Here is a 16,765-nt window from a genome sequence, read left to right as displayed (position 1 = left end):
CCCCAGCCCTTTTTATCATTAGTTTTAGACCTAAGTCTGGGAGGAAGTGTAAGGTTAGGGGAGGGTTGATTAAAAACAGAACAGGTGATAATTATTGCTGAATTTTGAAGGGTGGTGGGATTATATGAAAATTTGCATGGGGGTAGAGGCCACTACTAGAGAAAAACAATGCACAAAATTCCAGATGAAAGAAAAAAGCCCAGGTATTGAAAGAGCGATCAATTCAGTATGGCTGACAGGAAGCAGCAACATAGACTTCTTCCCGGTCATATCTTCTAAACCTAGAAAAGTGCATGGCACTTAGTAGGTACTTAATAAATATTTGTAGGCTAAATGAATCTTACAAATACAGATTGAACTAATACCAGCTAGTAGGAGACACCAACAGGGGAAAAAATAAATTGTAGCACAACATGATAATTGGCATGATAGAAGTTTGTATGGAATGCTAAAAAAGAAGCCAAAATCCCAATCTGGGGACTTTCAGAGAACACTTCAAGAAGAGAGGGATCTAAGCTTAATCTTGAAAACCAATTAGAAATTCACCAGGAAGAAGTGGGAACCTCTCAGAGAAGTAGACAGCACCTTCAGAAACATCCAGATGAAAGAAGAGCCCCAGTGGATTCCATCCAAAGTAATCGGAACCAGAGTTCAAAGACTTGGCAAGACTTGAGCTGGTGGGGCAGGTAGAGGATAGACCGTGGTAAGGAAATGCTCTTCGTTTTCAATTGGCATTTAATTAGCAATAGTGATATTCTAAGTTTCTGTGCTTCATCCACTTGTACTACTCAAAGTCTTTAAGTTGACTAGTTAATTATTGGCTCTCTAGGGATATTGCTGTGAAAAGAAATGAAGGGTTGAATGGGTTTTGTTTCCCCCAGTGGGCATCTTCTCCACCCTCCCCTCCTTTACATTTGCTTTATGGCTCAACTCTTAAAATGCTGACTTTTCTAAAAAGAAGCATACACTGGTGGAAAGGGTTAATTCTGGAGAACTTTAATGTTATGCACAGACCTTTAGCCTTTCCTGACTCAATCTGTTGCCTTAGGTGGTTCTTCTGGGTGCTTGTCAATATCTGAAAAATACATCAATCAGTATTTTTGGAGAGTCTACTTGATTGCACTTTCTAGTGAAGTGAGAGTTAACCCAGAGACCCTTTTAGTTTTCACTCTCCAGGCTAAAATTCTTTATAAAATACAATAGCGTATTTTTCTGCCACAACAAGGGGTTATGCTGAATCATTTTTTAATGTCTGAGGATTTGCTGAGTTCACAGATTATTGTCCAGAGCACTGGTTTATGACTATCTACGACTTTAAATTTAGAAGCAGGAGAAAATTAACATTTATTGAGCACTGTACCATGTGCCAGGCACTTGCCTGACATTTCCAAACACATTCATCTACAGCCTTCCAAGTATAGGTGTTGTTAGCCTAGTTCTCCAGGACCTCCTAAAAAAATTTTTTTTAAAGGAAGAAAAAGAAAAGAAAGAAACTGAGACTCAAAGAGTTTACAAATTTTCTCATGTTGTAAAACTACTCCAAGGTGACTCCAAATCCCATATCTTTTGTTTGAATCTAAATTAGAGAGAAATCCCCTACAAGACAGGGGATCATCAGCATACCTGGTAACTATGGACTTCCCTAAATCCATCCATGACCCCCACATTCTGACACAATTTCCAGGATGGGGCAGGAAAGGGGGAAAATACAAATGCTTTGAGAAGTTGTCCCAGTTTATTTTGATATATCAAGTAATACTTCTGAGAAAAACTGATTTCAATTCATATCTTTGTGGTTACCAATTACTCTATTAAAATAACCAGCAAGCAAGAAACAATGCACATTTCAACTTAGTGCCATTTAAAATGATCAAGGTGTTTTGTTTGCTTTGCTTTAGAATGAATTACCTTGTTCCTACGGGTTCTGTGGATTAAATGAGGACAATGAGCTAAACTTGAACAAAATTTACAAATATGAACTTAAACTTACAATATCACTATAAACTTATTAGAAGATCAATAATCTCCCATGCACACAGATGGTTTGTCACACTCTGCTCTACCCCTACCATGCTGTACTTTATGTGCTAGAATACAGTAGTAGATTAAGGGATCATTCATTTATCCCTCTCTCCCTGCGTTCCCTCCTTCATTTGTTCATGTATTGAACACCTGAACGGGCTTTGGTACTACAGAAGACTGCAAAGCTGGTTACCTTTGCTCCCCTTTCATTTTAAATACTCTCTGTTCCTCTCCCTTGCTCATGAAGGAACATGAGCACTGTGCCATATCTATACTGTGGATCAGGCCTCTGAGGAGTTGCAGTTGAACTAACTTCATTCCTGAATATGGAGATAGTTGCTCTCTTTGATTTATTTCTTGCCTGACTCTTTGAGTCCATGGTGGTAAAAACTAAAGAATTCACTTGTTTACATTATTTCCTCAATCATCACACATAAGCGGGTTAGGCAGTCACCTGCACAGGATAGATGAGATACAGTCACTAAATTCTTTCTATAACAAGCTATCACATGACTAAAGTGCCACCAGTGGGCACAGCATGTCACTTACGTTATGAGTGAATTAGTTTACTGGATCATCAGTCTTCTTTATTGAAGAAGTGAAGTTCCAAGGTAGTCTGAGAAAGTGTATTTGAGTTGTAAGGCAGCATTTATTTGGGTAATCCACAATAAATGATAGTTGTTTTCCCCCTTTGAAGACGAAATCAACAAAGGTCATATAAGTCTTCAACCTAATTTAAGTGCTTCCTGTCTCCAACAACCATCTCCAAAGAAGGTAGAAAGGCAGTACAATCGTTTGCTATAAGCTCCCTGAAATTAGTTTAAGAATATCTCCAGGCTGGGCGTGGTGGCACATCCCAGCAATTCACGAGGCTGAGGCAGGAGGGTTGCAAGTTTGAGGTCAGCCTGAGCAACTTGGCAAGACTCTGTCTCAAATACAAAGATGAAAAGAGCTGGGGATGTATCTCAGTGGTTAAGCACCCCTGGGTTCAGTCCCCAGTAGCAAAATATATATTTTTTTTTTCTCCAGGTATTTTTAAAGCATCTTTATTTGGGTATAAATATACCCTTTAAAGATCTTTAAGTGACTAGAGGTCATGCCTGTCTTTTTCATATTCAGTCAGGTTTTATGAAAACATATTCTGCAAAACATTAATTCCTAAATATCTGGAGAAAATAAATTTGTATGGCTAAGCAGGACAGGAATCTGCTGTACTAACCAGAGTTCCACCTATTGTCTGTCAACATCTCTAGCATGCTGTCACCCTTGTGATCCTCCAAGAACTGCTTCAGAGTAAGCAATACTTCCCAGTCTTGCTGGGGGACCTAGAGCCAGTTACTTTATTTCTGATGAACTTCGGTCTCAGTCTCATCACCTCCAAAATTAAGAGGTTAAATGAGATTCTTTCAGCATTTCCTTTCATTTTCCATCTCTAATAGTCTATGACACTTATTCATTGAAACAGATGTTTCCCTGAGATTCATTTTAGCATCTCTAATCAGGAAATTCAAAATTCAAAATCCAAAATTCTCCCAGACCCCAAAAACTTTTTGAAAACCAACATAATTCCACACTATGAAACTTTATTTCATGCACAATGTTTTTTTAAAAAAAAATTTTAAAATATCGTACAAACCAACCTTCAGGCTATAAGAAACATAAATGAATTTCATGTTGAGACTTGGACCCCGTCTCTAAGATATCTCATTGTGCATATGCAAATATTCCAAAATCCAAAAATAGCCAAAGTCTGAAATTCTTCTAGTCCCAAGCACCTCAGATAAGAGATATTGGATCTGCTTTACCTGTCACATTTCTCCATTATCTAGTAAAACACCACTTCCCCTCCACATTACTGTGGCATGTCAGGATGAAATGAAGACTGTCTATCAGGGAAGCTTCAGAAAGAAAGTTTATAATCATTTCCAACCGGATGAGGGAAAAGGGGTGGAGGACTGCCTGAGACTGTTATTAATTATGATAACAGCAATAAAAACTGCAGCTCCTTTTTGTTCCTTTCCATCCTTACCACTTTTAGCATTGATCTTTATCTGAAATGACAAACATTTTCTATGACAATTTGCTTCCACCCAGAACATCTGGTATCTGGCCAGCAACTGTAAATTGATGCTCCCCGCTCTAGTGTCTGACTCAGGGAAGGGGCTGGGGGGATGGTGGGAGCAGAGGCACTGTGGCCACGGAGACAGACGCTGCTGAGACATTTAAAATGCACGCTCCCCTAATAGGAAACAGAGCAGACTGTGATAGAGAGAAGGGGAATGAGAGAAGCTGTGTGAATGGGAGCTGGGCAGGGGGGAGGGGCAGCCAGCTACCAAGGGATCAGTCTGGACCTGCCCAAAGGCCTGAAAGGATGGAACAGGAGTGGGGTTGCCTGATAAGATAGTGATAGCAAGCCATGTGATAAAAGAAGTCTAGCCTGCTGCAGCAAGTCTAGAAGGCAAGTATGGAATCCCCTAATCCGGACAGCAAAGGGTGACAGAAGAGGACCAGAAGGCTAGGTAGAGAAGGAGGGGTTGTGAAAGGCCACGTGGTCTGGAGCAGACAGCTAGGAGCATCCTTACCTCGCCAGCTTCCTATGGAGATGTGCTCCTTTTACTTATGGGGAACCCATTGAGGCATTCAGCCCACCAAACTAAAGGCTGATTGGTTAAGACATATTTAACCTCACAGGTGGACAGATTCACCAGAAGGAATTTGGCAGGAAACACTGTTGTTTATATCAAGGTGTTGTTATAAAAAAAAAAAAAAAAAAAAAACAGAACTCAAAAGGAGTCCCAGACCCCACTCATTTCTACTGGACTTCAAACACTTAACTAGAAGTTTTCTGGACGTTCCCTGAGCCATTCAGCAAGAGCTTATGGAAAACCTATCATGTTCTAAGCTGGGGTGGGAAAAAACCAGGTCCTGAGGGTACTGTGGGCCTAAGGAACTAATGCATTAGCAATTTCCTCATGTGTGGACTAGACAAAACCTCCACCTTGCCTGCCTCACAGGTTTATGGTGAGGATCTCAGGGACAAGAGCAGATGTGCAAGCAAAGCTGTTCAACATGGAAAAATGATACAAACAGGAAGAGATTAATGTCATTACCCATGTAATTCTGAGTCCTAATACTTTAGGTCTGAAGTTAACCCAAATTCAGTTCTGCATCTTGACTCTTCTTCTTTAAAAGTTTTCTAGATTACTAGGCAATCCTTTCAAGTACTTAGCATAAAAGGACCTAGTCTCCATCTTTAAAAAATCACTGGGCATCTGATTCAGATGGCCTTTATTAATCCCCTTGTAACTAGGAAGAATGTGCCTAAAATGATGTCTGTTGAGTTGGCCTAAGACAAAAAGCATTGCCTTGTCCAGCCCAGAAACCATGTTAAACGTCAAATGCAATGATGAAAGGGAACAATTTTAGCCCAGAGATTTTATGCTTAGCATCCCTAGGATTGCTCAAATTCAAAAGGTGTTCAGCAGAGACTGGGAACCCTGAGCACTGTGTGCCAGATGGTGGACCCCACCAACAGGCTCAGGAAACACCACGCCCTTGGGGCTCTGCAGCTGCCACACACTTCCCGACCCTGGGAGCTTGCCAAGGGCCATCAGCACCCTCACCCAACACGCTCCTGCTACGAAGGTAGGCACTGGGAATCTGTTAAAGGATTGTGAGAGATTAGACCTGGCCCAAGCTTACCATCATTTTCAAGCTGGATCCTGCTGCCCACTGCCTGTGAGAATAGGGTTTTTTGGTTTTTAATTGTGTAAAGATTAAATACAAAATTACCATTTTTACACAAAACACAAAATTACCACTTTAACCTTTTATGAGGGCACAATTGAATGTTGCTAAGTACACTCACATTGCTTTCCAACCATTACCACCATTCATTTCTAAAACTTTTTCATGTGAAGCTCTGTACCCATTAAACAGTAACTCCTCATTCCCCCACCCCCAGGGTCTAGGAATCTCCCTCCATTCTACTTTCCACCACTATGCATTCGACTAGTCTTAGCTGCCTTATGTAAGCAGAATCACAAGGTTCATCCACACTGCAGTGTATGTCAGAATTCCCATTCTCACTGAGAATAAGTAATATTCCATTGCATTGATATGCCGTGTTTTGTCAATCTGTCCACCTATTGATGGATATGTAAGTTGTTTGCACCTTTTGGATATTTCAAAAAAAAATGTTGCTATAAACATAAATGTGTAAATATCTGTTCAAGTCCCTGTTTTTGACACCGTGGGGTCTATAACTAGAAGTAAAATTGCTGGATCACATGGTAATTCTGTATTTAGTCTTTTGACAAACCACCACCCTGCCTTTCCCAGAAGTTACACACCACTGAACATGCCCACCAGCAATGCATGAGGAGTCCAGTGTCTCCACATCCTGACCAAAGCCTCTTATTTTTATGTGTGTATGTGCATAGGCACACATATGAATAGCCATCCCTAGTGAGTGTGAAGTGGTATCTCATCGTGGTTTGGATTTTCATTTCCCTAATGATTATTGATTGATCATCATTTCATGTGCTTATAGAGGATAGGCTTTGAACCAGGACTTTGCCTCTTCTCTAAACTTCTCCTCACTTGTGGCTACCTCTTCTAAATGGGCACACGTCTCTCTTGAATTCCTCCTCTAACTGCTATAACAACATACTTTTCCAAGTGTCACCTATCAGAGGCCCCACTGTCCTGGGATCAAATCATGGTTTTTTTCAGTCTGTTTCTCAGTGAGTTTGCAGGCTGTGAGCACACACAGACTAGAAGGAAGGGGAAGTTGGCTATGCCTGGGGCAGCCAACCACAGTTCTAAAAGTTGTCACCAAAAAAATCCAATGACGGGTCAGTGTGTTTTCAGAGAACCAAGAGTTATGTCATTTATCCATTCATTAAGAGAACTTGGAGTGTGTGCTTGTGAGGAGCACTGGTCTAGCTGCCTGAAGAGGAAGACAATGGCAATATCATCTCTTGGCCTTTGGAGGGCTTGGTCAATGGGGGTCAGATGAGCTCAGTCCAGAAGACCAAAGACCTGACTTTATATGTAGCTCTTTATTTGTTACCTCATTCTATTCTTATTATAATTAGGCCATAGTGACCCACATAAATAGTAATGTCCTAGGGCAATATAAATAGTGACTAAGAGTATGAGCTCTAAAGATGAAAAGCCCAAGATCCAAAAGCACTTCCTGTGTGACTAGACAAAGTTACTCAAACTCTTTTAGCCTCAGGTTTTGTCTTGTTTTTGTTTTGGGTGCAAGGGGCAGAGCACAGAGGCACTTAACCTCTGAGCCACATCCCTATCCCTTTTATTTTTTATTTTGAGACAGGGTCTCACTAAGTTGCTTAGGGTCTTGCTAAGTCGCTGAGGCTGGTTTTTTTTTTTTTTTTTGGTTTGGTTTGTTTTTATTTTTTGTTGTTTTGTTTTGTTTTGTTTTTTACAGTAATTGAAGAGAGCATTTATTTAATTACAGATACTTTCCTTTATTATTATTTTAGAAGAAATGCTGTGCTATTACATAAACATTAAATATAGTATCTTTATAATTTGCATGATGTGTGGTTGAACCTATACTCTAAAATAAACCAGAGCCATAATTACATAACTTTCATAGTTAATACCTAATATTTTCACCAAATACAACCATCTATTATTTTATCTGTAAATATGTTATTATATCAACACTTTTTAGTCTCTAATATATAGTGAATTCTTTTTTTGTTTATTCTAATCAGTTATACATGACAGTAGGAAGCTCTTTAATTCATTGTACACAAATGAAGCAGAATTTTTTGCTTCTCTGGTGGTACATGAAGTAGAGTCACACCATTTGTGCAACCATACGTGTACCTAGGGCAATGATGTCCCTCTCATTCCACCAACTTTCCTATCTCTTTGCCCCCTCCCCTTTGCTGCATTCAAAGTTCCTGAGGCTCATTTTGAAATTGCAATCCTCCTGCCTCAGTCTTCTTAAACACTGGGATTGCAAGTATGTGCCACTGAGTCTGGCTTCTAATAATTGTTAAAGGGTGTGAACTTATAAAGTACTTAGCATAGTGCCTGATGCATAGTAAAAACTCAAATGTGTTAGCTATCATCACCATTACTATTAGATTAATATATCGTTTCTTCGTTTATTTGAAATTTTTTCATTTTTTGGTTTTGGTTTGGTTTCTGATCAGGAAAGGAGAAAAGGCTCATGTTGGATTGTTTGTTTTTTCCCCATGAGGTCCTTCTAAAATTAAAATGTCAAGGACTCCCACACCTCCCCTGGAGAGCATCTGTAAACACTGTATTGGGCATCACCTGAATATGAGAATAATATGTCCCATAGTCAAAATTTTAAAAATAGAATTTTAGCAAAATCATTGCTTCTCCATTACACATGAACTGAAGAGCGATGTGACTTGATAATTTTTAAAAACTTTTTCCCTCCAAGAATTTAATTTATCAAATTGAGAAAGAGTGTCACTAAAGACTACTTCTTACAAATAGTCTTGAGTGACTATAGTCAAAGCCCAACTTGAGAGGACATGGAATCCCCAGAAGTCAGTAAAAAGAAAAGCCTCAAGCCAGAAGGAGCTCTCAGACTTTGGAGGTCTGTTTTCCTTGGGGAACCTGTATGTCTGGGTGACATCAGGTTCCTAAGCACTTGTGCTTGGGTACAAATTTAGCATCTGAGACTTCAACTGAAATTGGTCCTGGGCAGCACAGCAGTGAAACATCTCTCTCCTTGGAGACAGGTGAGGACTTGCCAACCACCACTAAGGAATCTGGATCATAGAGAATGAGATTTTGGTTTCAATTCTAAGCTGTCCACACTTTACTTTTGGTTATAAAAGCATGCATTTCAGGAACTCAGTTCCCCCAGATGGTGACTTTTTTTTCCCTGGTGTTCCAAGGTCTATCCAAAAGACACACATAAAGAAGAAAGTTTGCTCCCAGAGTCTGCAATTATATTTGGCAGTTCTGGGGCAAATGAAGTTAAATAGAAAGGAAGCAAACCTTTTCACAGTGTTATCTTTGAGTAAGGCCACCTTGAAGTACTCCATTTCATTTGCATTGTCAGTGAGATTCCAAAGAGAGACAACATTCTCCTGCCTCCCAAATGAAGAGTGGCAGTACCTTGAGTTCAATCAACTAGAAGTCAGGAACACCAAGTGTCTCCACCTGTGAAACCGTCACATCCATCCTCACCACCTGCTCCAGGGGCTGGCACTCTTTCCTGAGAAGAGCTTGGGATCCAGGAGCAAAAGGTGTGATGCTCAGGATTAGGTTCCTACCACAGGGTAACATATGGAGAGGGAAGGAAAGTGTATAGATACGTATGTTTCTGTTTAAAAACTCTGTGTGCAAGGCTGACTTTTATCTTATTTTGCCTTTAAGCTAAACTGCATGGGTCACATTTAGAGCATATGTTGTTATCACTCGCCTTTTTTAGCTTAAGAAAATTGAGTGAATAACGGGTATTGTTTTCCTGTTCTCCGGGCTCAGGATGGTTGTGTGCATTTAGAAATCCCTTACTCAACACTCAAAATAGTAGATTCTCTCATGATAATGTGGAAGGTGAGAGTCTTTAGTATGCGACTCCCCATTCTCTCATCCCCGGATATTAGGGATCCAGCTTGGGGTATTTTGAAATTGGCAGAGTATTACTTTACAAGTGAAAAATTCATTTCACTCTCCTTGATAAAAAAGAACAGACAATGCAAACATCGCCCTCTTGGATAGCCATATGCCTCTCACTAACAGCCCCTTAATTGGTCTACTGTGCTTTTCACTTCTTGCTTCTTCCCTATAATGAGCTTTCGCATTCGTGGTTGTAACGTTGTAGACTCTGGCCAAGGACACCAGCCTGTAAGAGTGTTAGGGAAGAATCTGCACTTCTGCAGAAGGTTCCTTTCTTAATTTGATTTTAATTAGAAACCAGGTGGTGCCCACCAAAAGGTTGGTGGTGTTCCTTGGGTGTAAGATGTGAAATGGGTTTAAGTAACACTGTATTAGTCATGAGGCAGAAATGGAGTAATGTTGACATGACTTGAAAGTAGCATTGTTGAGTAAATGAATATGTGAGAAGCACTTGCTAAACTAAATGAGTTTTGCAGTTGTATGCACATTTGTGTAATCCTGTTTATTGATGCCTGAAACAATTTGCAAAATAGAAACAAATCCACGAAGAAGAAATATGTTTGGAATTATTTGTTTATATGACAATTTAAAAAAAAAACACACAGGAATCCAACTGCTACATTTCATGCACTAAATATACCATATGTGGAAGCTTCCCCTCAGAAAATGCGACAGCAACCTTTACTGTCTGAGGCAGAACAATACAGAACAACCCTATGGCTTTAACTTGCTTATACCCCTGCTTTAACATGAAAGTTGGTTTTGTAAATTTTTTAGTCTAGCAGATTATCAAGATACCTATATTATTGTTGTCTTTTAGGTTTATAAGCTGATAAAAAGATACCTAACTTCTCTTAATGCAGTATGAGTAAAATTAATGACTCTAATAGAAAAATACATATTTGCATATTTCCTTTAAAAAGTCCATGGATTTTTAAGGAAAAAATTTTAAGGAGATACACACACAAAAAAAAACATATTCAAAAAATACAAGCTATTATTTACACACACACATACACACATACACTGGCCAAGTACAATTCTTAAGCACTTTATAAATATCAATCCATTTAGCTCTCATTACAATTCCTCAAAGACTACCATTATTCCCAGTTGATGGATGAGGAGAGGGAGGCACAGAGAAAGAAGTTCAGTAATTTGTTCAGTCACACAGCTGGTAGGTAAGGGAGCCCAGGTTCAAAGTCAGGCAGTCTAGCCCAACATTCATGCTTTAACCACATTTGCCTCTCCACAGAGCTGAGACTCCACACAGAAGGATGTTTTTCTTCTTATGCACTCTCAGGTTCCTGCTTTAATTTGTCATCTAGACAGCAGCATTTTATTTTTGGAGCTCAGATGCTAGCCACGGTCTGCCTCTGCTCCTACTGGCTGTCCCTGAACCCCTGGGATGCTCCCTCTCATACCCATGTCTCTGGGCCTCTGCTTCTGGGGAGCAACACTTGTTGCTGTCTGACTCAGTTAGGAAACACAAGGAGCCTTAGCACTGCCAGCTGCAGTTCCAGACTGGATCACTTCTCCAGATTTGAGGTTAATCAACTGCAAATTCCATTAGCTTCATACAGAGTGAAAATAAAGAACAGACGGCTTCGTGTGGGAGTCTGAAGTCAGGTGCAGCTCCTCCAGGCTGGTGGGCAGGTACCTGTTTTTCTTTCCCCTGCCTCCAAGGAACAGGGCCTTTGATAGGGAAGTAGATCAAAGAAGAATTATTCCAGAAAGGCCTCTGCTGCTGGAAAAGCTCTTAGAGTACACCCCCACCTACACCATAGATTCTTTTTTTTTTTTTTCCTGGAAGATGTAGAATTGGAAACCCCTGTTCCTTATGTTTTGGCCACTGTGAGAGTGTTTCCTAGGTGTGCTGTGGTATGCAGCTGTGTTTGTGTAAAGTGCTAACAACTAGTTTCTCTGCCCACTGGATGATGGTGAAGACTGGGGTTCAAAAAGGCTGCTCTGGCTTTCAGGTGGTCCTTACTTGAGCCTGTGGGCTTCTTTTCATAGGTCCTGGTGTAGAATGGCTTTAAAATACAAAATAAAAGCCACTTTCCAAAGATCGCTGATGTTTTTCAAAGAAGAACAAAAGTGAACTTGCTAAGACATATTCAAATACAAGCTGTTAGTTTCTCATTAATCTAAGTTGCCCAAACAAAAGCTCTGCTGGTAGAAAGAAAGACGTATTATATAGCAGTGTCGAGGATGCTAGCAATTTTCTTAAAAATGCACAGTTCCATTGGTCTCCTTATGGGAAGCTTCCCCCTGATCAGGTGAGAGTTCAATTTCCGTTTGACTTTTTAAATGCCATATGGTCATTATATAAACCCTTTTCACTTTCCTTGAATCCCTGCCCCATACCACTGGCTGGGTTACTGTTTTGCTTTTCTTATTTCCCCTTGTTTAATTGCTTATCTCTTCTTACCCCCAGATTAAGAAAAATATTGTCACTGTTAAAAATGGAAGGAAAATGCAATAACTCCATTGGTGGGAACTTATAAGCTAACCAACCCCAATCACAAACAGTCCCTTTCTAATCATAGTTTGTGGTGGAATGAAAGATGCAATTGTCTGGAAGGGATGAATATGGGATCCATGCTGGCTCAGGGGTCAGAGGTCATTGCATGCAAAGGTCCCTTTCTCTCTGGCACGGCTCCCTTTGTATAGCATAGTTTGGCAGCTATCTCCTTGCACTTCGGCTACCTGCCAGTGCAGCTGGTACTGTGTCTGGTGCAGACAACAAAGCGTCACTCAGCAACCAGCAGCTCTGCATGGGGCCGCTTTTCTCAGATGACAAAGAAAGATGGGCTATACATTCTACCATCGCTGCCCATTAAAAGGACTCTTAAATTGCATTGCTACAAGTTATTGTTAATTATGTAGTAGTCACTGGAGCTGTAGGAGCTTTCCGGGGAGGACAGTGCTGCTATATGCTGGGAGAGGCAAGTGGGGGAGGGTGAGATGTTGAGAGAAGGGGTCGGGTATGAAGCAGGGACTGGTGGTGGAGGGGAAGCTCATCTGCAACGTAAATCCCAAGTGGCATGAATAGGGTGAGCCCTTGCTTCTGAGGATGGGCTCTGAAGGTTGGTAATGTGACTGAGGAAGAAGGAATCAGTCGGCTGAAAGAATCTGATATATGCAGTTTGGAAATTGTCCTGCCCACCCTACATTCAAAAAGCAGCGCCAGAGGTTTCCAGCATTTTTATTTTTTTAAGAATAATTTTAAGCAATTTATCACTTGGCTGTAATGCATTCGCTCTGGGCTGAAATCAATAAGTCCTGCAATGTGGAGATAAGGCCTGTTTGAAGGTTAAGGAAAGAGGACCACAGGTTGCCTATTGTCAAATAGCCAGAAAATTAAAATTAAGGAGATGTGTTTACCCCATGCGGCCAGCTGGGGTAGGAATACAGCTCAATGGGTGTTACTCACGTGTTTCAAGGGAGCACTCTTTGAGATGTTTTTACTGCAAGGGTCCAGGTCCATCTACTGACATTAGAAAAAAAAAAAAATAGTATATCCACGTGCCCCCAAACAGGGGAAGCCTCTGCACTACTTCTGTCCAATTCCTTTGTACTGTTTTGAGTCGCTATTTGTTTTCTCATTCACTGTCCCTCTAATGACTCCTAAGGCAGTGACTCAGGTTTTCAGGTCTGGTAATTCATTTGTGTGTCCCTCAACAAAGAATAAAAACACACACGGTTTCCAAAAAAGGGGTTGGTTGTGGGGCTTTATCAGTCTTCTTTGGCTGATTTTGAGGTTTTTGGCCATTGAAAGGAGATGACGCTGCTCGCGCAATGTCTGGCAAGTTTTTCATGATATGTACCAAACTCCAGCAGGGAGAGGATCCCAATTCGGTGTTATTTCATCGCAACGACACAGCAGCGCTACGTTTTGCTCCTCCCCATCCCCCATGCTGCACCCCCTCCGTCCCACACCCCAACCCCTCCTGCCAATCCTCTCCAGATTAAAAGAAAATCCAAGGGGACAGGGTACAAGGGGGGCAGATGAAAGTCCACAGTCTTTAGTTTCTATCTTTCCTTCTCGTGTCTAATTTTTCGCTTCTTGGTTGCTCTGATCTCAACTATTTGCAATAGTTATATATAATTTAACATTATACAAAAGTATTGTCATATCAAACATAGTGAAATGGATTCCAAAAACACCATCTGGTATTTGGGGATGCACTGTGAGTTGGGAACGTGAGAAGAGATATTCTTTGCCACTTTGCTTGGGACCCAGCCATTAGCAGTGTAATTGCCAAGAAAAGGTGACAGGCTCCAGGCTTAAAACAAGTGGGTTCCTCCCCCTGTGCCTATTAACTCTTGTGAGTCCTAAACCACATTTAAAAAGACTCTGAGGACAGAGCAATTTAGAACAAAAAGGTGGGGGGAGAGAAGGAAACGAAAGAAAAAGGGCTGCAGAATGTAATGAAAAATAGCAAAAAAAATAAAATAAAATAAAATATCCACCATGCCGCTGTTGTGGTTTAATTAAGAAAAACAGAATAAGAGGAAATAAAGTGAGTCAGAGACAGGAGGGGGAGGACAGGGGATCAGGTTAATTGTGCTTTAAAGTTATGGGGGTTTTCAGTGGATTTGCATGATGAGAGTTTTAGTCCAAAGCCTGTTTCAAAATCCTCATTAGTTTCCTCTAATCCACCTAAAATTATGAAGGCCTAGATCGTGAAGGTCAGCTGGGACGCTCGAACCTACTTAATTTCACAGAGGTTGTAACCACTTCTCTATACGGAAAGAGAGTTAATAACTTCGAATTGTCTTCTGAATCTGCAGGTTGGGAGACCGCAGTATGGGAGAAACAAAGAGATGTGGACTACATTCTTTTATAGAACTGTTCCTTGCATAACCATTTTGAGATGAGAACAGTTGGTGTGTGTTTTTGTTGTTGTTTTTTGGTTTTGGGTTTTTTTTTTTTTTAATGTAAAAGTAAAATAAATAATTAAATGAGAGCCCCCTCCTCTGTATCAAGGAAAGGGAGTCATCCTACTGGCCAAAATCTGAGAGAGGACTTCTTAGCAGGAGATAAAAATAAGGAAACAGCCGGAGGAGGAAAAAAAAAAAATAGAGCAAAGCCGTCACAGCTCTGTTCGATCTGGCATTCACAACCAGGGTCCGTGTCTGCTTCAAACTACAAAAATAGTTTACGAGGGTCACAGTCATTTTTTTTTCCTTCCACTCAGCGTGTCAGAAGTTGGGATGTGCGACCCAGAACTGCCATTCCATTACATGGAATAAAATGATATCTGGTGGGAGGATCGCGCCTGCCAAAGAAGACACCATGAAAGCGAACCCTCTCAGTCTAGCTCCTGTTTTTAAATATTTATATCTCTGGCAGACTTTTTTGGGGTAGAGGAAACTGAAAGCTCTTTTGCTATCTGTCATTTCACCCAGGCAGGGGAGAATCACGACTTGATTTTCCTCGAGTTTGGCACTGGGAGCAGGCAAGGGCGTTTCTTTGGGGGGCGGTGAATTTCTCTTTGTGGAAAAATGGCCTGGACCAAGGATTTTTTTTTTTTTTTTTTACAAGAGCCAACAGCCTCTTTCCATACAGACTTTGGGGCAGGGCCAAGTTACCATTAGCACTGCTGTTACACCTTGGGTCTGCCTTGCAGCCTGCCCAGGCCGGCTGTGGTTGGCCTGTTAGGAAACCTGCCTGGGGAAACTGCCACCAACCTGGGGTGCTGGGAAGTGGAAAGTGCTAGAAACTGGGCCATCGGGCTTGCCAGCGCGCCTCCAGCACAAATTCTTTTGGTGATCCTCGGTTTTCTTCTTCCCACCCCAACCCGGATTTCCTTACCAAAGTCAACTGACAGCTGCTGCCTCTTCAGCCTCACCTCTTCAGCCTCACCTCTACCCGCTTCTTAGTTCAGGGCCTAGAACCCTGCATGAACCTTCTAACACTGTGGGGACACACCTAGCAGTGGTTGAGAGCTTGGGTTTTAGAATCAGATAGTCCTGCATTCTTCAGTCTTAGACTCCTAGTTCGGTGACCCAGGATGAGTTATGCAGCCTCAGCAACAAAATAACAAAATAGAACAGCCGTTCATTATTTTTTTTCTTTTATTTATTTGGTACTGGAGATGGAGTCCAGGGGCCCTTTACCACTGAGCTACATCTTCAGCCCTTTTTATTTATTTGTTTATTTATTTTTGAGGCAAGGTCTCGCTACATTGCTGAGGCTGGCCTTAAACTTGCATTCTCCTGCCTCAGCCTCCTGAGTCCCTGGGATAACAGGCATGGAAACCCAGAGGAGAGTAGCTCATTTCTAACAAAAATGTGGTGTAGTCTAAGTGAGATGGTTTGTAAAGAGTCTAAGACTACTCATCTGGTAATCACTCAGTATACTAGGGTTATTGTTATCACAATCAACAAATGCATATGGTTGCATCCAAAAGGCTTTTAAAGCATCCTTTTCTGTACCAAGTACTGAACTAAGAGCTAAGGAAGCAGAGATCTGACACAGAACTGGCCCTCAGGGAGTTCTCCATTGGCAGATACTGATTCAACAACCACAACATAGCTGCAACGTTCTTCCTCCACTCACATGCCTTTTAATTTCCAATTTTTATAAGATTTTCTACAGCATCATTTGGCAATCACAGTAACAACAACAATTGTAAAGTAATGACAGTTTATTCAAACTTTCCATGAGCTAGGCCCTGTAATAACGCCTTCTCAACTATTATCTCATTTTATTCTTCAAGTATGCTTTTAAGCATGATTACAAAACTAATCTGGAAAGGCTGTTGGAGACCCTAAGTAGCCTGCACAGGAATACGCAGCTAGGAGTATGTCCGAATCAATGAAAGACAGGAATCCCTTCCTTTTGTTCTCTCGATCCAAGACTCTAGGATTTTACTCCAATTCTGACAGCGACTAAGAGTCACTATAAGCTATCTCAGAAGAGACAGAATGAGCTATAACATCACAAAAATTAGTCTTTCACCTAATTTTTTTTTCAAAACTGACTGTGGTTTGGATGCTCTGATAGACATAAAATTCAACACAAATTCTTCCTTCAATGAGAAAATCTACAAGAATAAAGAAAGCCTGTTTATAAGTAGCCACGGGGGGGGGG

General features: G+C 40.9%; 1 pseudogene; it reads left to right on the top strand.

Moving 5' to 3' along the window:
- Nucleotides 1-5,537: 5,537 nt before the first annotated feature.
- Nucleotides 5,538-16,765, top strand: part of LOC107141435 — a 15,107-nt pseudogene continuing 3,879 nt past the window's right edge.

This window comes from Marmota marmota, unplaced genomic scaffold (assembly GCF_001458135.2).
Source record: "Marmota marmota marmota unplaced genomic scaffold, marMar, whole genome shotgun sequence".
Lineage (NCBI taxonomy): Eukaryota > Metazoa > Chordata > Mammalia > Rodentia > Sciuridae > Marmota > Marmota marmota.
The sequence above is the reverse complement of the archived record's forward strand: the minus strand, read 5'-3'. Positions and strand labels throughout refer to the sequence as shown.